Below are 18684 nucleotides of genomic sequence, written 5' to 3'. Positions count from 1 at the left end.
TTTGGTGCCTACCCCCTACTCCTAGGCTGAGGGGCTCACCTCCCTTGCACTTAGGGGCATGGCGGCAGAGCCATCCCCCTCCCTCGGCCCCTCGAGTGTGGCGGTAGATCCGCCCGCCCTCACTAGCACCTTGGGCGCGGTGACAAATTTGCCCAGCCCCGCTAGCACCTCGGGTGCGGCTACAGATCCGCCCACCCCCGCTGACACTTGAGGCATGGCGGCAGGGCCGCTCCCCTCCACTGACATGTTGGGCGCGGCGGCTGATCCACCCTTCCCTACTTGTTCTAAGGATAGGTCAACAGTTCAACCTACCTCCGCCGTCCTCATGGACTCACTCCCTCCCGCATGAAATGGGAAGGGTCCCTGCATGGATGAGGGGATACCTGTCAGTGTATCCTCGCTCTCTAGGTCATCCCACTCAATGTCGGTAACTACCTCTTCTTCTTCTTCCTCGTTGTCATATTCATCACTATCGGTTTCCTCCCCACGCTCCCGCATGTGTAGCTTCTGCTGCTTCTTCCTCCTCTCATCCTCCTTCGCCTTCCGCTGTCGCTCGGCCATGGCATGGTTGGCTGCCGTCATGGACAGATCCTTTGGCATCGGAGCCGGAAGATCCATAAGGATGAGCTTCTTCGACTGGTTCCCCTATCTCAATATCAGCGATAAGAGGTTGGGAGTTCAATTAAAAAGGAGGTACGAGAAGGAAAACTTATGAAAACAATGTATCTTGATTTTGGCCGCATTAAGGGATGCCCCGGCACTAGATATACAAAGTCAAGGATAGCGCCGGCATCATCCCGCTATGGCTCCATCGCCTCCTTGATACGTTGCGCCACTTCGGAGGGGGAGAGTGCTCCCTCGACGAGCGTCGTCCTATCGAGTGACGCCCTAGGCGCCATCATGTGTAGGACAAGCGTGCGCCTCATCAGTGGTGCCACCCTCCACACATGATAGGCGCTGATGATCTCTGACCCCTTCATGCCCCTCTCCTTCAGAATTCGGACGACGGCAAGATGGTCCTAGATCTTCTTCTTGTCTTTCTCTAGGACTCCCCACCTCCTCCATGATTCTAGGACCTCTTCGATGAGGCATCCGATGAACTTCGGCAAGGGGGTGGCTGTGTCATTCTTGACGTAGAACCATTGCGAATGCCACCCCTTGTTGGAGGTCGATAGATGCATCGACGGGTACTCGCTGACCCGATTGTTGCATAGTTGAATACCGGCACATCCCATCGGCACATTCAGCTCCTGCTTCTTCTCCCGCTTCTTTAGGAGGGTGACGACGAAGAAGTACCACCATAGGTTGAAGTGGGGACTAATCCCCAAGAACCCCTCACATAGGGTGATGAACGTCGTAATGTGTTGGATTCCATTGGGATTAAGATGCTATAACTCCACCTTGTAGTAATGCAGCAAGCCTCTAAGAAACTTATGGGCAGGGGTGGCAAATCCCCACTCGTGGAAGTGAGTGAAGGATATGACATACCCATCAGGCGACGATAGCGCGTCCTCATCGCCGAGCAGCCGCCACTCCTCGGTGGTAGCCCACGCGCAAATAAGGCCATGACAAACAAGGCCCTCTAGGCACTGAAGGGTGACATCAGATCTGCACCATGGCTCCATTGAATGATTAGGGTGGGTGGGTGCAAACTTGACGGTGGACAAGATGTAGATTCAAGAGGCTTAGGCAATTGGTGGTGGAGGTTGTAGATGCGAAGGCAAGGAGGCAATGTGCGAAACCCTGGGGGCGAACCCTTTGGTTTTATAGGGGCGATGGATGTGAGGAAGGCAACCATCCACCTAGATCTCCATGCCTGCCATGATTTGCCACCACGTCACCATGCGGGTTATGCGCCTCCAATCCCTATCCTTTCCCTCCAAAATCGTGCCAAACGTTTTGCCTCTCTAGGTAGAACAGGACTCCTTACCAGCAAAAGGATATAGGTCAAAAAGCGTTCCTCCAGCCTAGTTGGGCCTAGGAGTTTTAGGGCTGGCCCATCAATGGTTTCAACAGCCATCCTAAGGCACCCTTACGACAGAAGGATGGGCCCACAGTTGGCCAAAACTCAGGCGCACAGGCTTCACGAGAGTCTCAGCCCACGATCTAGTCTCAGCCGGGCTGACCTTGGATGAGTCCCCATGAATGGGATACCAGGGTCCTATTTAAGCTATCTGGTCAACAAACCATCGAATCTCATAGCCATACCCACGAAGAGTCTAAATCACCTCCCAAGCGATTCTATTTGAATCACTCAGGGGCTCAAGGGCTACACCCGATGGGTACACTCGCACACACCCACTGGCAAGATGAATCCCCCCTAGGGTGATTCTGTCCGAATCACCTAGGGGCTCAGGGGCTACACCCGACGGGTACGCTCATGCGCACCCTTTGGCAAGATGAATCACCCCCCGGGTGATTCAGGCTCGAGGGCTACCCCCATCGGGTTTGCTCGCGCGCACCCTCTGGCAAGTCGAATCACCCCTAGGGCAATTCTATCCAAACCACCCGGGGGCTCGGGGGCTACTGTCAGGGACCGAATAATGGGTACCCAAAGAGGAGGAGCAAATGACCATCAAACATTGATGCTTTCGAACAGGCAAGAACGCGACTACACCTCTTGTCCAACGATCGAGGGTTAAATCTGTTTTGTCCGACCCCCAAAGGTTGGCTCCGCCTCGCCCAATGTCTGAGGGCAGACTCTACCTTGCCCGATGTTCAGGGGCTAGCTCCACCTCGCTCGATGTCTAGGGGCAGACTCTGCCTCGCCCGACGTCCGAGGCTGGCTCTGCCTCGCCCAACATCTAGGGGCAGACTCCACCTCGCCCAACGTCTAGGGGCACACTCTGCCTCACTCGATGTCTGGGGCTGGCTCCGCCTCGCCAAATGTTTGGGGGTAGACTCTGCCTCGCCCAATGTCCGGGGGTGGACTCCACCTCGCCCGACGTCTGGGGACGGACCCTGCCTCGCTCGACGTTGACTCCGCCTCACCCGATGTTCGAGGGTAGACTCCACCTTGCCCGATGTCTAGGGGCAGACCTCACCTCATTTGACATCTGGGGGAAGACTCCACCTCGCCCGACATCTGGGGGCGGACTCCGCCTCGCCCGATGTCTACGGGTGGACTCCGCCTCGTCCGACATCTAGGGCTAGCTCCGCCTCGCCCAACATCTAGGGGCAGACTCCACCTCGCTCAATGTTTGGGGGCTGGCTCCACCTCGCCTGATGCCTAGGGGCTTCCTTGCCTAATGTCCGAGGGCTGGTTCCGCCTCGCCCGACATCTGCACGCTGCTCCTTCATAACTACACGGACAGATAAGATAGGGTACTCAAGTCAACCATAATACCAAGGACCATACCCTACACACCTACAGGAAAGTACGGTTAGGATATGACAAGATGGTCACTTCAACACCTTTCTAGGCATGTTAGAGCCCGAACAATGTTGTGAGCGCCAGCATTTGTTTTACAGTGTTGTGGGCGCCGCCATTGGCCCTTAGGCGCGGATCCTGATGGAACCATATGACAACCACTATGGTCCAAGAGGAGACTCACATCCTCTATAGTGACAGACGTTCAGTCACTACACCGTCTGCTCCCCATGGGGTTGTGGATCAACACCCCAGCCCATCATGGGATGGGACGTGACCACTTGCTGATCAAATCAAAGCGTGGCATCATCAATGGTAGATGCCCAGCATGGAGCTATCCTAGGCACCATCTGCTATGTCAGCACGGCTGGCTCAGGGGAAAAGGAAGACCCAACACCTTTGAAGGATTTTCTTTGCCTCTGGTTTTTCTTCTTTCTCCTATCTGTAATCCCTGCTCCCCTTAGTCTATAAAAGGGAAGGCAGGGCACCCCACTAAAGGGACAGATCGATTCAACACACCACGCATCTCATCACACATAGCTGAGCAGCATTCAAGCTCTCAGTGACCTTTCAACCTTTCCATCAGAGACTTGGGACATGTCCATCTCTCGTCCGTTTGTAACCCCTACTACGAACCTTTTAGTGTTAATAACACGAGCAGCAGTCGCAAACTAGACGTAGGGACATTCTGCCCAAACTAGTATAAACCTTGTGTCTTTTAGTACACCATCCGAGCCAGATGCGTAATAATACAAATTTACTCATTAGTGTTTACTCGAAACACCGACAATAGTGTTAGTACTTAATTGTAAATTATGAGAAGTTCGAGGTCTCTTTTGTAAAGTTGTCAACACGCACGGGACCACCTCGCGAGAGGGTCGGCCTCATGTGGGCCATGCCTATGGGCCGCTGCGCACGAGTGCTGTGTCGTATGGGCCGCGCGTGTGGGTCACGTGGGAGATTTCGTTTTTCTTTTTCTAAGGAATTAGAAATAGTTTTCTAATTTAATTTTTAAGCTAATCATTGGTAAATCATATAAAATCATGTGGGTGTCCAAAAATTATGAAACAAATTTTGGTAGGTTCCTAAAATTGTGCTGTATCTGTTACTATATTTAGTTCATGTATGTACTTGTTGATACCAGGAGCTATTAAATCATTTGAAATGTTTAATATTGTTAGGATAAATATTGTAGGAATTTTTGTGGTAAAATTGGTGATAGCTTTAGTCCTAAAATTTTTATAGTAACTTCATTGTATTATTATGTGCTCACGGTAATTTTTGTAGACTTAGAATAGACTAAACATTAGGGTAGTTAAATGCTCTTTGTTTCAGTATACATTAAATCATTAGTAGAAATAAAGATATATCCTTAATCTGTAAAGCTAAGTTTTTGTTAGTCCAACCCTACACTTTGCTTGGTAAAGATGATAGTTAGCTTAGTACCTTAGTCATTCGAGCTAGCTTAGTAGCTTAGTATACATATTCTTTGTTTAAGAGTTGATGTTGCCTAAATGCTAAGTGTTACATCATCATCACATGCTTGTAGAGAACGAGTTGGCGGAGATTGTGATCATCAGTGATTACAAGTTCGAGGAGATTGTTGATGAGTATGAGGAGGATATTCTTGTACAGGAAGAGGTTCTAGAGCCGCCACTGACTGACTCAGCTAACACCGCGCCTACCCAAGGCAAGTCCCGATGCATAACCCTTATTTTTTATAATCATTAAATATATATATGTGATGTGCATTTATGTTACAGGAATTTTACGGAAACCACATGCATAGATATATATGTCCTATGAGTCTTACTAGTGCAGGTTCGAGTAGATGATATGCTTAGGTTTTCGGTAGCATGAGTAACCTGCCGTTACTCACAATAAGTGATTATTATATTTACTCTCATGATAAAATGATGAAAGGAAAAATAGAGATAGGGCAGGGATATGGTATGGGTATTGGTGGGTGTAACAAGTTGTGTCCTGCGGCCAATGAGGCTTAGCTTGGTTACACTATCTTCCCTGTTCATGTCGATTAAGGACCGTCCATTGCTGTGGATAGTAGTCAGGTCACAGACTTATCATCCTAAGCACATACTTGCTTATGGTAGCGGGAAGGCTCGTTACGCTCTTGTCGTGGGTTTTGGCTCTTTCCAAACCAACTGATTGGAGGCGGGGAAAGGTGAAGGTCTAAGCACCATATTGATACCAGGTCTCAAGTGTGGGGGCTTGAAGTCCAAGTTTGGATGGGAACCTAGAACCCGCGACAAGAGTGGAATGGGTTGGTCTTGTTTGTGCCTGGGGTACAAATGGGGCGTGTGTTTTGGGGTACCCAGCTGGGATACATTGGTTCGCGAATCGCTATTTCTATGAGATGGTATGACTTGGCTATGGTCTAGCACCGTAGTAAGAACTGGAAGATGAATGATGGTGAAATAGTTCTGATTGCTCAACCCTTGCTTGAAACTAGAACATGTGCTTACCTAGAATGGTTAGCTAATGAAGTAATCATGACCGCTAATAAAATTTGATTGTAAGGATGAACTATTAGTAATGCTTCCCGCAAACAAAAAGAAAATAGCAAACCCATATTGCCTATCATACTCCTTGGAGTCGGGAAACTATTCCTAGTAGTCAGGTAAGTCTTGCGAGTACATTGTGTACTCAGGATTTATTTTACCCCTATTGCAGGTGTGGCTTGAGGAGTAGCTCTTATATAGAGGATTCTTCTGGTGGGCACAGACGAATCCTTGTATCATTTCCGCTAGATGTTTATTTTCATTCTACAGTTTAATTATCGCACTCTAAACTCTGGTATTGTAATAAATAATTTCCAAGAACTCTTGTTGTATGAAATAGACTAAGTATTGTAAGCTTGTACTCATTATTGAATTCTGGATGTAAAACATGGATTGTTCGAGTTCTCCCTTGGGGTGTGCTCGATGGAACTATCCGATGTAGCTCACTTTTGAGGTGCATAGTGTCTAGTGGAAGACGAGAGCCTCTGAAAGCATGTTATTTCGTGCAGTTCTGCCACATGCTGTTGCCGCCTGCCCCACTCCGCACCACATCGGAGCCGCTACCGGTGCTATCACCTCGTCATTGTGTCCGCACTACTGCCCTGCCTCTTGTTGCCGCTACCTATCCGTGTTGATTAAGGACTGTCCGTTGTTGTCGATGGTAGTCAGGTCACAGACTTATTATCCTGAGCACATACTTGCTTATGGGAGCGGGAAGGCTTGTTACGCTCTTGTCGTGGGTTCTGGATCTTTCTGGACCGACTGATTGGAGGCGGGGAAAGGTGGAGGTCTAAGCACCATACTAAGACTGGGTCTCAAGTGTGGGGGCTTGGAGTACAAGTTTGGACAGGGATCTAGGCCCCTTGATAGGAGTGGAATGGGTTGGTCTTGTTTGTGCCTATAGTACAAACAGGGCGTGTGTTTTGGGGTACCCAGCTAGGATACAATTGTTCATGAATTGCTATTTTCATGAGACGGTACGACTTGGCTATGGCCTAGCACCGTAGTAAGAACTAAAAAAATGAAAGATGATAAAATGGTTTTGATTGCTCTACCCTTGCTTTAAAGTAGAACATGTGCTTACTTAGAATGGTTAGCTAATGAAGTAATCAAGACTGCTAATAAAACTTGATCTTAAGGATGTACTCCTAATGCTTTTGGCAAACAAAAAGAAAACAACAAACCCATATTGCATGTCATACGCCTTGGAGTCGGGAAACTATTCCCACTAGTTGGGTAAGTCTTGCGAGTACATTTTGTACTCAGGGTTTATTTTACCCCTGTTGTAGGTGCAGCATGAGGAGTAGCTCTTGTGTGGAGAATTCTTCTGATGGGCACAGACGGATCCTTGTATCATTTCTGCTAGATATTTATTTTCATTCCATTGTTTCATTATCACACTCTGAACTCTGGTACTGTAATAAATAAATTCCAAGAACTCTTGTTGTATGAAATGGACTAAGTATTGTAAGCTCATACTTATTATCGGATTCTAGAGGTAAAACATGGATTGATTCGAGTTCTCCCGTGGGGTGTGCTTGACGGAACTATCTAGTGTAGCTAACTTTTAGGATGCTTAGTGTCTAGTGGAAGATGAGCGCCTCTGAAAACATAATATTTTGGACGGTTCTACCACTCATCATACGCTTCGCCATAGCCACCTCACCAAGGAGAGCATCCTCCTTTGATCCAGCCACCTGGCCTTATGGTCGTCGAGTGCCTCAATGCCGATCGCCTACGCCCTTGCTCTCCGTTGTGGCCATGGCATTGCCTCCAACGCCGGTAGCGATGAAGTGGAGGCGCTAGTGGCCGCCGAGCCTATCGTTTCTGCCATGGACTTGCCTTGGAGGCTCTAGTTGCCTCTGTGGAAAGAGAGAGAAATGGAGATGACATGGGAGAGTGAAGGGAGAGAAAAAGTTAAGCGGTATATATTCTAATACATCTGTAGATAGATAGATATAAAGTTATTAGCTAACATGAACTATCAACTGAGTAGCCAATTTTTGGCTAGTTAATTTTTAGGTAGAGCTAACAATTAGTCCTGGTCCATCCAAATGGACTCTAAGTAAATCAGAGGCAGTTGTAGCCCTATCCCTCTATCATTAGTCCACTAAAATCCTACTAAAAGTAACGTTTAACCTATCAGTTGTTAGTAGTAAGATACTGCTATTACTGTGTTCCACAAGTCAACTCTATCACATGCTTTCGGTAGTTCTGCCACATGCTGCAGCCGCCCGCCCCGCCCCACGCCGTGATGGAGCCGCTGCCGGCGCCATCACCTCGTCGTTGCCTCCGCTCTGCCGCCCTACCTCGTGTTACCGCTACCGACGGCACTGCAATGTTGTGCTACACTGCTGCTCACCTTGTTCCCGTGGGCACATGGGCTGTCCTGGCTGCCTCGCTCTGTCGCCTCACCTTAATGGCACCGTGGCTGCACATGTCGCGCCCCCACCTACTTTCACGCACGCGCACATGGTCTGGCCACGTTGTCGCATAGCGGGTGCACAGACGCTGCCTCGGGTCTGATCAACCGCTTGCCGCTAAGGTGAGGACGAGCTGAGCCAGACCAACTCCTCTCTCTCTTCCACTGCGATTGGCCGACCTGCTCGCTTAATTCGGCATGGTTGAGTCACCATTGCCAGATTCATTAAGTCCCTAGCTTCTCCATTAAGCCACCTGACCCCCCAACCCCACCCAGCCTTGAAGCGAGCACGACCAAGCTCCAATTTGGAGTTTTTCCTCGCCGCCATACCATTAAGGTTGCGCTCGGCCATGGTCGAGGGCAGCCCTCCTACCGTCCCTTCTGAGCCAATTCGCTTGCACCACTAGCTTCGCCTTGCCTCCCTCTCCACCTTGCGCACGCCAGTAGAACCGCTACCGCCTCCTTGTCGTCGTTGACGTGACCGTGCCGCTATGGTGCACCGTCGCGTGGCTCGACCACACGTGGCCTGCCCTCCTCCATCATCCTCCATCCAACCGTCACCTCGGCCTGATCCATGGTAGTCTCCTGATGCTCACGCGATAACCAATTAGATCTGTAGCTACCCCAGCTCACTAGAATAGTGGCACCGCTGTCGCGAATGGCTGCGCACCGCTGTAGCCTTCCCCAGTAAGTCGTGTCACCCCGCACCACCGCTTAGCATAGCTGCTCATGTTGGAGATGGTGACCGGCCCGTTAGGTGGTCTACCGTAGGTCCCAGGTGGTCGACGCAGCTGCGCTGTGTCACTAGCCACCGCGCCGCCATGTGCTGAGTCATCGGGGGTGTGCGCGGGGGAATTCTAGGAAAGCTAGAGGGTTAAGTGAAAATGTTTGAGAGAGGGAAAAATAATGTTAGTACTTAGTTGTAATTTGGGAGAAGTTTGAGGTCTCTTTTGCAAATCACCAGCGCGAGTGCGATTTCCCCCGCCGCGGGCCATCTCGTGCTGCAGGCCTGCCTCGCGTGGGCTGCGTGTGTGGGCCACGCGGGAGAATTTGTTTTTCTTTTTCATAAGGAATTAGAAATAGTTTTCTAATTTAATTTCTGAGCTGATCTTTAGTAAATCATATAAAATCATGTAGGTGTCCAAAAATTGTGAAATAAATTTTGTTAGGTTCATAAAATTGTGCTCTATCTGTTGGTGTATTTAGTTCATATATATACATGTTGATACTAAGAGCTATTAAATCATTTGAAAATGCTTCATATTATTAAATTAATCATTGTAGGAATTTTTGTGGTAAATTGGTGCTAGCTTTGGTCCTAAAATTTTTATAGTAGCTTCATGATATTATTACATGCTCACTGTAATTTTTATAGCCTTAGGGTAGACTATGCATTAGGGTAGTTAAATGCTCTTTGTTTTAATATACATTAAATCACTAGTAGAAATAAAGATGTATCCTTAATTTGCTAAGCTAGTGGCTTGTTAGTTGAATCCAACACTCCGCTGGATGAAGATGATAGTTAGCTTAGTATCTTAGTCATTAGAGCTAGCTTAGTAGCTTGGTTATACTATTTTCCCTGTCCATGTCGATTGAGGTCCGTTGCTGTGGATGGTAGTCAGGTCACAGACTTATTATCCTAAGTACATACTTGCTTATAGGAGTGAGAAGGCTTGTTACGCTTTTGTCGTGGGTTCTGGCACTTTCCAGTCTAACTGATTGAAGGCGAGTAAAGGTGGAGGTCTAAGCACCATACTTAGACCGAGTCTCAAGTGTGGGGGCTTGAAGTCCAAGTTGGACGAGGATCTGGACCCCTTGACAGGATTGGAATGGGTTGGTCTTGTTTGTGCCTATAATACAAACAGGGCATGTGTTTCGGGGTACCCAGCTAGGATACATTGGTTCACAAATTATCGTTTTCGTGAGACGGTACGACTTGGCTATGGCCTAGCACCGTAGTAAGAACTAAAAAATGAAAGATGATAAAATGGTTCTAATTGCTCTACCCCTGCTTTAAAGTAGAACAGGTGCTTACTTAGAATGGTTAGCTAATGAAGTAATCATGACTGCTAATAAAACTTGATCTTAAGGACGTACTCCTACTAATGCTTTTGGCAAACAAAAAGAAAACAACAAACACATATTGCCTGTCATACGCCTTGGAGTCGGGAAACTATTCCCACTAGTCGGGTAAGTCTTGCGAGTACATTGTGTACTCAGGGATTTATTTTACCCCTGTTGCAGGTGCAGCATGAGGAGTAGCTCTTGTGTGGAGGATTCTTCTGGTAGGCATAGACGGATCCTTGTATCGTTTCCGCTAGATGTTTATTTTTATTCCGCTGTTTTATTATTGCACTCTGAACTCTAGTAGTGTAATAAATAATTTTCAAGAACTCTTGTTGTATGAAATAGACTAAGTATTGTAAGCTCGTACTCATTATCGGATTCTAGAGGTAAAACATGGATTGATTCGAGTTCTCCCTTGGGGTGTGCTCGATGGAATTGTCCGTTGTAGCTAACTTTCGGGGTGCTTAGTGTCTAGTGGAAGACGAGCGCCTCCGAAAGCGTGTTATTTCAGACGGTTCTGCCACACTCGTCCTGCGCTTCGCCGCAACCACCTCACCAAGGAGAGCATCCTCCTTTGATCCAGCCACCTGGCCTTATGGTCACCGAGTGCCTCAACGCCGATCGCCTACGCCCTTGCTCTCCGTCGTGGCCGTGGCGTTGCCTCCAACGCCGGTAGTGACGAAGTGGAGGCACTAGTGGCTGACGATCCTGTCGTTTCTGCCATGGACTCGCCTTGGAGGCTCCGGTTACCTCTGTGGAGAGGGAGAAAGGGAGATGTCATGGAAGAGAGTGAAGGGAGAGAAAAAGTTAAGCGGTATATATTCTAACACATCTGTAGATAGATACAAAGTTATTAGCTATGGATCCAAACAGACATGAACCATCAATCGAGTAGCCAATTTTTGGCTGGCTAATTTTTAGCTAGAGCTAACAATTAGTCCTGGTCCATCCAAATGGACTCTAAGTAAATCGGAGGCGGTCATAGCCCTATCCCTCTATCATTAGTCCACTAAAATCCTGCTAAAAGTAACGTTTAACCTGTCAGTAGTTAGGCTCCGTTCGTATGCCTTTAAATCTGGCTTGATCCGCTTATTTTTCATCCGAAACAGTGTTTTTCTCTCACAAATTCATCCACCATTTCTCCAAATTATCTAGATTCCTCCAGAACGCAGATAAACGAACGGGCCTAGTAAGATACTGCTACTACTGTGTTCCACAAGTCGACTCTGTCTGCACTCTGCAAGGGGTTTGCGTTTGACTGAGGGCTCGTTTGTGCTGTTTACACACACACGAAAAGGAGTTTTTACTGCTGATGGTTGGACTGGGATTGGTCAATTATCAGTTCTACAGTATGTTACGAAATTCATTCAGCCTGTGTTTTTCTGATTTGGATTTATTTGGCTGATAAGTCATAACTAAAAATACTATTAACTAATTTAATGTAAAAAATACTATTTATTAGCTTAAAAAATTACGGCTCATAGACCAAATAAGCCTCAGCGAACAGCGCCGGACTGAGGTGGCGCAGCTGCAGCTGCCGTTGAGGCGTACAGTACTCCGTAACGTAAGCATCATCACGCCTGCAGGGGACAGCCCTATCCCCTTACCCTAGCTAGGTGACTAGTATTCATTTTTTTTTTGAAAAATTGGAGACTAGTATTCTTTACACCGTCAAATCAAACTGCGACAGCCGGTCTGTGTTCCCTAATTCTAATAAACTTTAAAAGCTCAATACATATGTTTCTTAATGAGTTTTAATGTTTATTTAAGCTCATGAGTAAAGATAAAATATGCAACATCAATTAATACGGTATTGATAGATGACGTGGAGATAGGGAGTTCTTCTCCATATACACATGTACCAATTGTTCTGGGGAAGAAATAAAAAAACTACTATTTGAGAGTTTATATTGAAAAAATATAAGGTAGTCAATTAATTTTTTTCTTTTCTCGTTGTTGTGCTGCCAAGGTAGCTACTCCATCCTGAGTGTCTACGTGCACCGGCGTTTAGAAGAGCTATCTCCGGAACCCTCGTCCTTATAATCCTGCGTGTCAGGACGTCGTCTTCGTCGCCAGTAGATTCGTCGTATCATCAACGACAGCGTTCCTCCACCGCCAGTTCGTCGCATTAGGTTTGTTGATAGCAGATCCATCTACAAATGAAAAGGTACGCGCACCGTGATCTAATCTATTACTACGTTATGTCTGCGGTTTTGACCATGTTGTCGATGTTCATGCTGTTCGATCTAACTAGTATGTTAGGCCTGTACATGCTAGTATTTAAGATCATTGTGATTTATGCTCTGGTTTTAATCTTAGGCCTTGTTTAGATTACAAATTTTTGCAATCTGGATACTGTAGCACGTTTCGTTTGTATTTGACAAACTTTATTCGATCATAGACTAACTAGGCTCAAAAGATTCGTCAAGTGATTTATGACCAAACTGTGCAATTAGTTATTTTTTTATCTATATTTAATGCTCCATGCATGCATCCAAAAATTGATGTGACGGAGAGAGAGTGAAAAAACTTAAAATTTGGAGGTGATCTAAACAAGGCCTTAAAATGGATGCTAAAAGTCATGTTTGACCTGCCCGTAGTTCGTGGTAAGGCCCCGTTTAGTTCCACCCAAAAGCCAAAAATTTTTGCATAGTAACCGTCACATTGAATCTTACGGCACATGCATGGAGTACTAAATGTAGACGAAAAAAAACTAATTACACAGTTAGTCGAGAAATCGTGAGACGAATCTTTTAAGCCTAAATAGTCCATAATTGGACAATTTTTATCAAATACAAACGAAAGTGCTACAGTAACCCAAAGCCAAAAATTTTCGGAACTAAACACGCCCTAAGATACTGCTCTACTGTTAAGTCAAGACTCTATCTGCACTTAGAGGTGTCGTTGGACTGGGATCCTTCAACTATCAATGTGGAATATTATTATTAGTATGAAATTCATTCATAGGACTGACGACTGATGAGGTGGCGCAGCTGCAGCTGCCAACGGACTTGAATGTGAGTAGGAGTAGACAGCGGGGCAGCCCGGGCAGGCTTATCCCTCTGCTACCCCTATTTCTGTATCTAGGTCTTGTTTAGATCATCTCCAAATTCTAAGTTTTTTCACTCTTTCTCCATCACATTAATTTTTAGCCGCTTGCATGGAGCATTAAATGTAGGTAAAAAAATAACTAATTGCACAGTTTAGTTCGAAATCACAAGATGAATATTTTGAGCTTAGTTGGTCCACGATTGGACAATATTTACCAAATAAGACGAAAGTACTATTATTCATCGAATTGAAATTTTTTGTAATTTAAACATGGCCCTATTCTTTACCCAGTCAAATCAATAATGCTAGTGCAGGTGCATGGACGCAGGCTGCATCACCCACACTTCAATCACGTGGACCCACCTGCTCCACACCACCATAACCATCCATCCATCATCATGATTGCTCCCCCATCGCCACCATTGTTCGTTCCTGTTTTTTTTTTTAAAAAAAATCGTTCTCTTTTCGCCACATTTTGTTTCTGCTCAAAACAATCAATCGCAGGCGCGGTGATTATGTTTGTTACCACGCATATTTACATGAACAATGGATCACAACTAATCGTGCCCTCAAGCGAGTCACTCTAAGCGAGCATAGTTATAGGTTGTGTTTGTTACCACATATGTTTGCATGAATAATGTTCACACCTAATCGTGCCCTCAAGCGAGCCACTCTAAGCAAGCATAGTTATAGATTGTTGTTGGATGCCACTCTAAGCAAGCATAGTTATATGTTGTTGTTGGACTATATCCTAAGGTGGAGAAGAGAAAAGAGTAGCAAGCCATCCTGCTTTCAAACGAGCCACTTTAAGTAAGTATAGTAATGGTCCTAGGGTTGAGGAGAGAAAAGAGTAGCGAGCCATCCTGCTTTCAAACGAGCCACTCCAAGTAAGTATAGCAATGGTCCTAAGGTGGAGGAGAGAAAAGAGTAGCGACCCATCCTGCTTTCAAAGGAGCCACTCCAAGTAAGTATAGCAATGGTCCTAAGGTAGAGGAGAGATAAGAGTAGCGACCCATCATGCTTTCAAACAAGCCACTCCAAGTAAGTATAGCAATGGTCCTAAGGTGGAGAGATAAAAGAGTAGCAACCCATCCTGCTTTCAAACGAGCACTCCAAATAAGTATAGCAATGGTCCTAAGGTGGAGGAGAGAAAAGAGTGAGCCATCCTGCTTTCAAACGAGTCACTCCAAGCAAGTATAGCAATCCTAAGGTGGAGGATATAAAAGAGTATAGGAGACAAAAGAGTAGCGACCCATCCTGCTTTCAAACGAGCCACTCCAAGTAAGTATAGCAATGGTCCTAAGGTGGAGGAGAGAAAAGAGTAGCGACCCATCCTGCTTTCAAACAAGCCACTCCAAGTAAGTATAGCAATGGTCCTAAGGTGGAGAGATAAAAGAGTAGTGACCCATCCTGCTTTCAAACGAAGCACTCCAAGTAAGTATTGTAATTGTCGGTGTTTCGAGTTACCAACTAGTAAATTTCTAGTATTGCAGTGTCTAGCTTAGGATGGTGTGCTTAGAGGACATGAGATTTATACTGGTTTGGGTAGAAAGTCCCTACATCTAGTTCAGTCGCTCCTGCTCGTGTTACTAGCACTGAAAGTTTGTAGTAGGGGTTACAAACGAGCGAGAGAGGGATATGTCCCAAGTCTCTGATGTGCGTGTGCTCCCAAGGCATGTTAGGGCGTGTGTTTTGATGTCTATAGCCGTGTAGAGTGGTGAACCGCCCTCTTCCTAGGACGTCCTGCTTCCCCTTTTATAGACGAAGGGGAAGAGTAGGTTATACAGAGAGAAAGAGGGAGAAGAGACAAGAAGAGGAAGGCTTCTAGGACTGCCGGGCCTTTCTTTTCCTTTATGCGGGTCCTGTCGACACTACAGATGGTGATAGGGGCGGCTCCACGTCGGGCGCCTGTTCGTCGCTGATGCCACGCCCCGGCATTGTCAGCGGGTCGTGACGTCCCATTCCGTCCCGGCGGGGGCGTGACGAACCAGCGTGCTGGTCAGCGGCCATATAGGGAGTAGGCAGCATAGTGAGCACGCGTCCATCACTGTTGGTGATGTGAGTTCCCTGGAGTGATATGTCGCGGTCACGGGTCATGTTGAGATGTGCCCGCTCCCTGCACGATGCTAGAAGTTTGACCTTGGGTTGTACTTTCTGGCCCGTAGTGCTTGGCGGCAGTACAGGCTTCCGTCAGGAGTCGTGCCTGAAGGGTTGGGCAAGATGGAGCCCTCGACCCAGAGGCTAGGCGAGGCAGAGCCCCAACCCAGAGGTCGGGTGAGGCAGAGCCCTCGACCTAGAGGCTGGGACGAGGTGGGGCCCCTGACTTAGAGGTCGGGCGAGGCGAGGACCCTACCCAGAGGTCGAGTGAGGTAGAGCCCGCGTACCTAGGGGTCAGTTGGAGTTGTAGTCGCGCTCTTGACTACTCGGATGAATCAATGTTGATGACCATTAGCTCCTCCTCTTTGGGTACCCTAGTATTGGTCCACGACAGTAGCCCTTGAGCCTGCGGAGGAGTAGAATACTCCTTTAGAGGCTTTTCCAAACAGGAGGACTCTGAGGGCCTTGGCCTTCTTTTGTTGCCCACGGCGTATCCTAGGGACGACGATTCCCTTTCGTCGTGATCGGACCCCTCGGGGGTATAGCCGTGAGATTTGGTGGGTCAGAAAAGGTCTTTCCAGATTCTAACCCCTACGGGGGTCTAGCGTTCTACGATCGCACATTTGGTCTCCTTGTGAGTCCAACTTTCCTTGAGCCCTGGCCTGTAATAGGGGTTCGGTCGAGGGTCGGCTCGTCTTTGTGATCGTCTTCCCTCAAACATTTTTTCCGATAAAAATGGAGGGCCTGAGCGGTGCCATGATTTTCTTCTATGAACGAATCATGGTGCTCAGTGAGCTATTAACAGGCTAGTCTGAGTGGGGCCTCGGCATCCTATTCATGGGAGTCCAACTCGGGTCGGCTGGTGATCGACTCTAGATTCTCAGTGGTCAACACATATAGTTCTTGGGTCCGTTCGACTGGTCCTGAGGGCTCTCTGCCTTCCTTTGAGGAAAAACCATGGATCATATCCGACCGAGACTCGAACGTGGGCTGGGATGCCTGTGGTGCTCTTACACCTAGGTACTGGCCGCTAGCGGGCCCATCCCTTTGCACCCCTCACTCTAAAGGTGCCCAAAGCATTTGTCGAACCCATCGATGGCCCAACCTTTAAACTCCTAGGCCTAGACGGGGCTTAGGAGCATTTTCAGCTCTGTATCCCTCTTACCTGTGACGGGTTGTGGCCCGTTCGGGGAGGTGAAATGCCCAGTGTGTTTCCCAAGGGGACGGCCATAGGTTGCGTGCGCACGCCCCATGACGAGACATGGTGACAAGTCATGGCAGGCATGGACCTGGTGCTTCGCCTATAAAACGTGGGTGGGCGGTTGGTTTCCTCACACCCATCGCCCCTATAAAACCAAAGGGTTAGCCCTCCATGTTTCATACACACACATGCATCCTTACCTCCGTAGCCATGCCACCGCCACCAACGCTTAGGTTTCTTGCCTCCGCATCTCCACTACCGTTGAGCTCACATCCATTCGCCCCCACCTCCAATGGATCCATGGTACCATTCTGTCATCACCTTCCCACGCATGGAGGGCCTCATTCATCGCGGTCTTCTCCATGCATAGACCTAGTCGAGGAGTGGTTGCTGCCCGGCAACGAGGATTCGTCGTCGCCGCCCGACGGCTACATGGTGTCGTTCACCCACTTCCATGAGTGTGGGCTCATGAACCCTCGCCCACAAATTCCTCTGGGTGTTGCTGCACTTCTATAAGATTGAGCTACAGTATCTCAATCCCAACAGGATCCTGCACATGGCGGCGTTCGTCACGCTGTGCGAAGGATTCCTAGGGATCAGCCCCCACTTCAACTTGTGGAGGTATTTCTTTGCCGTCAACCTCCAGAAGAAGAGGGAGAAGGGTGGCAGGCAGGAGCTAGCACATGCCGATGGGTGCGTCGGCATCCTAACTTCGAAACAATTGGGTCGGCGAGTACTCGTCCATGTGGCTCTCAACGTCCAATAAGGGGTGGCACTCGCAGTGGCTCTACCCCAAGAATAACGCCACCGCCCCTCTGTCGGAGTTCACCAGGGCGCCTGATCGAAGAGGCCCCTGGAGCAATGGAGGAAGTGGGGTGTCCCCTAAGAAGGACAAGAAGAAGATCCAAGACCACATCACCGTCATCCACATCCTAAAGGAGAATGGCTTGAAAGGGTCGAGCGTCATCGGGGATTACAGTGCGAGGAGGGTGGCGCCGTTGATGACGCGCGCACTCTCAGCAATACGTGATGGTGCCTGAGGCATCGTTCGACAGAACGACACTCGCCGAGGGAACGCTCCCCAACTCCAAGATTGCGCAACGCATCAAGGAGGCGATGGAGCCTTTGCGGGACGACACGGGTGCCGCCCTCGAATTCATCTACCCGGTGCCGGGGCATCCTCCGATGCGGCCGGAGCCAGGCTATGTTGTCTTCGTAAGTTTCCCTTTCTCTTGCCTTCTCTTCAATTGATTTGCCGACCCCATGAGACTAACTTTGAGAGTGGTAGAACCAGCCATGGGACCTCATCCTCATGGATCACCTGGCGCCGCTACCGAGGGATTCGGCCATGAGGGCGGTGAATCGCACCGAGGGCGAGCGGTTGAGGAAGGCAAAGGAGTACAAGAAGAGGAAGAAGCAGCAGAAGCTGTAGGCACAGGAATGAGGGGAGGACACTGACAACGATGATGATGATGATGGTGACGACGATAAGGTGATGGAGGAAGAAGAAACGATAGCCAACAATATCGAGTGGGACAACCAGGAGAACGAGGATGCGCTGATAGGCATCGGTTCATCCTTGCCGGCGTTGAGACCCTTCTCGTTCCATGGACGGGAGGGTATGTCTAGGGAGCCGGCGGAGGCAGGCCATACCATTGGCCTACCCCAGAAGCCAACAGAGGTGGGCGGCTCTACCGTCGTGCCCGAGGTGACAGCGAAGGCGAGTGGCTCTACCATCGCACCCTAAGAGCCAAGGGGAGCGGGGCATTCTACCAATGTGCCCCAGGAGCTACTAGGGGTGAGCCCCTCTGCCTAGGAGCAGGGGGCGGGCTTGAAATGGCGTCATTCTGATGAGGCGGAGCAAGGGTTGGGGGGTTCGTCCCCCAAACGCATCTGCCGCCCGATGGCGTTGAGGTGAGTTATCAATTCCGCTGTTTTTTCGTGTTTTAGTCGGATT

This window comes from Miscanthus floridulus, chromosome 15, assembly GCF_019320115.1.
Source record: "Miscanthus floridulus cultivar M001 chromosome 15, ASM1932011v1, whole genome shotgun sequence".
Classification (NCBI taxonomy): domain Eukaryota; kingdom Viridiplantae; phylum Streptophyta; class Magnoliopsida; order Poales; family Poaceae; genus Miscanthus; species Miscanthus floridulus.
The sequence above is the reverse complement of the archived record's forward strand: the minus strand, read 5'-3'. Positions refer to the sequence as shown.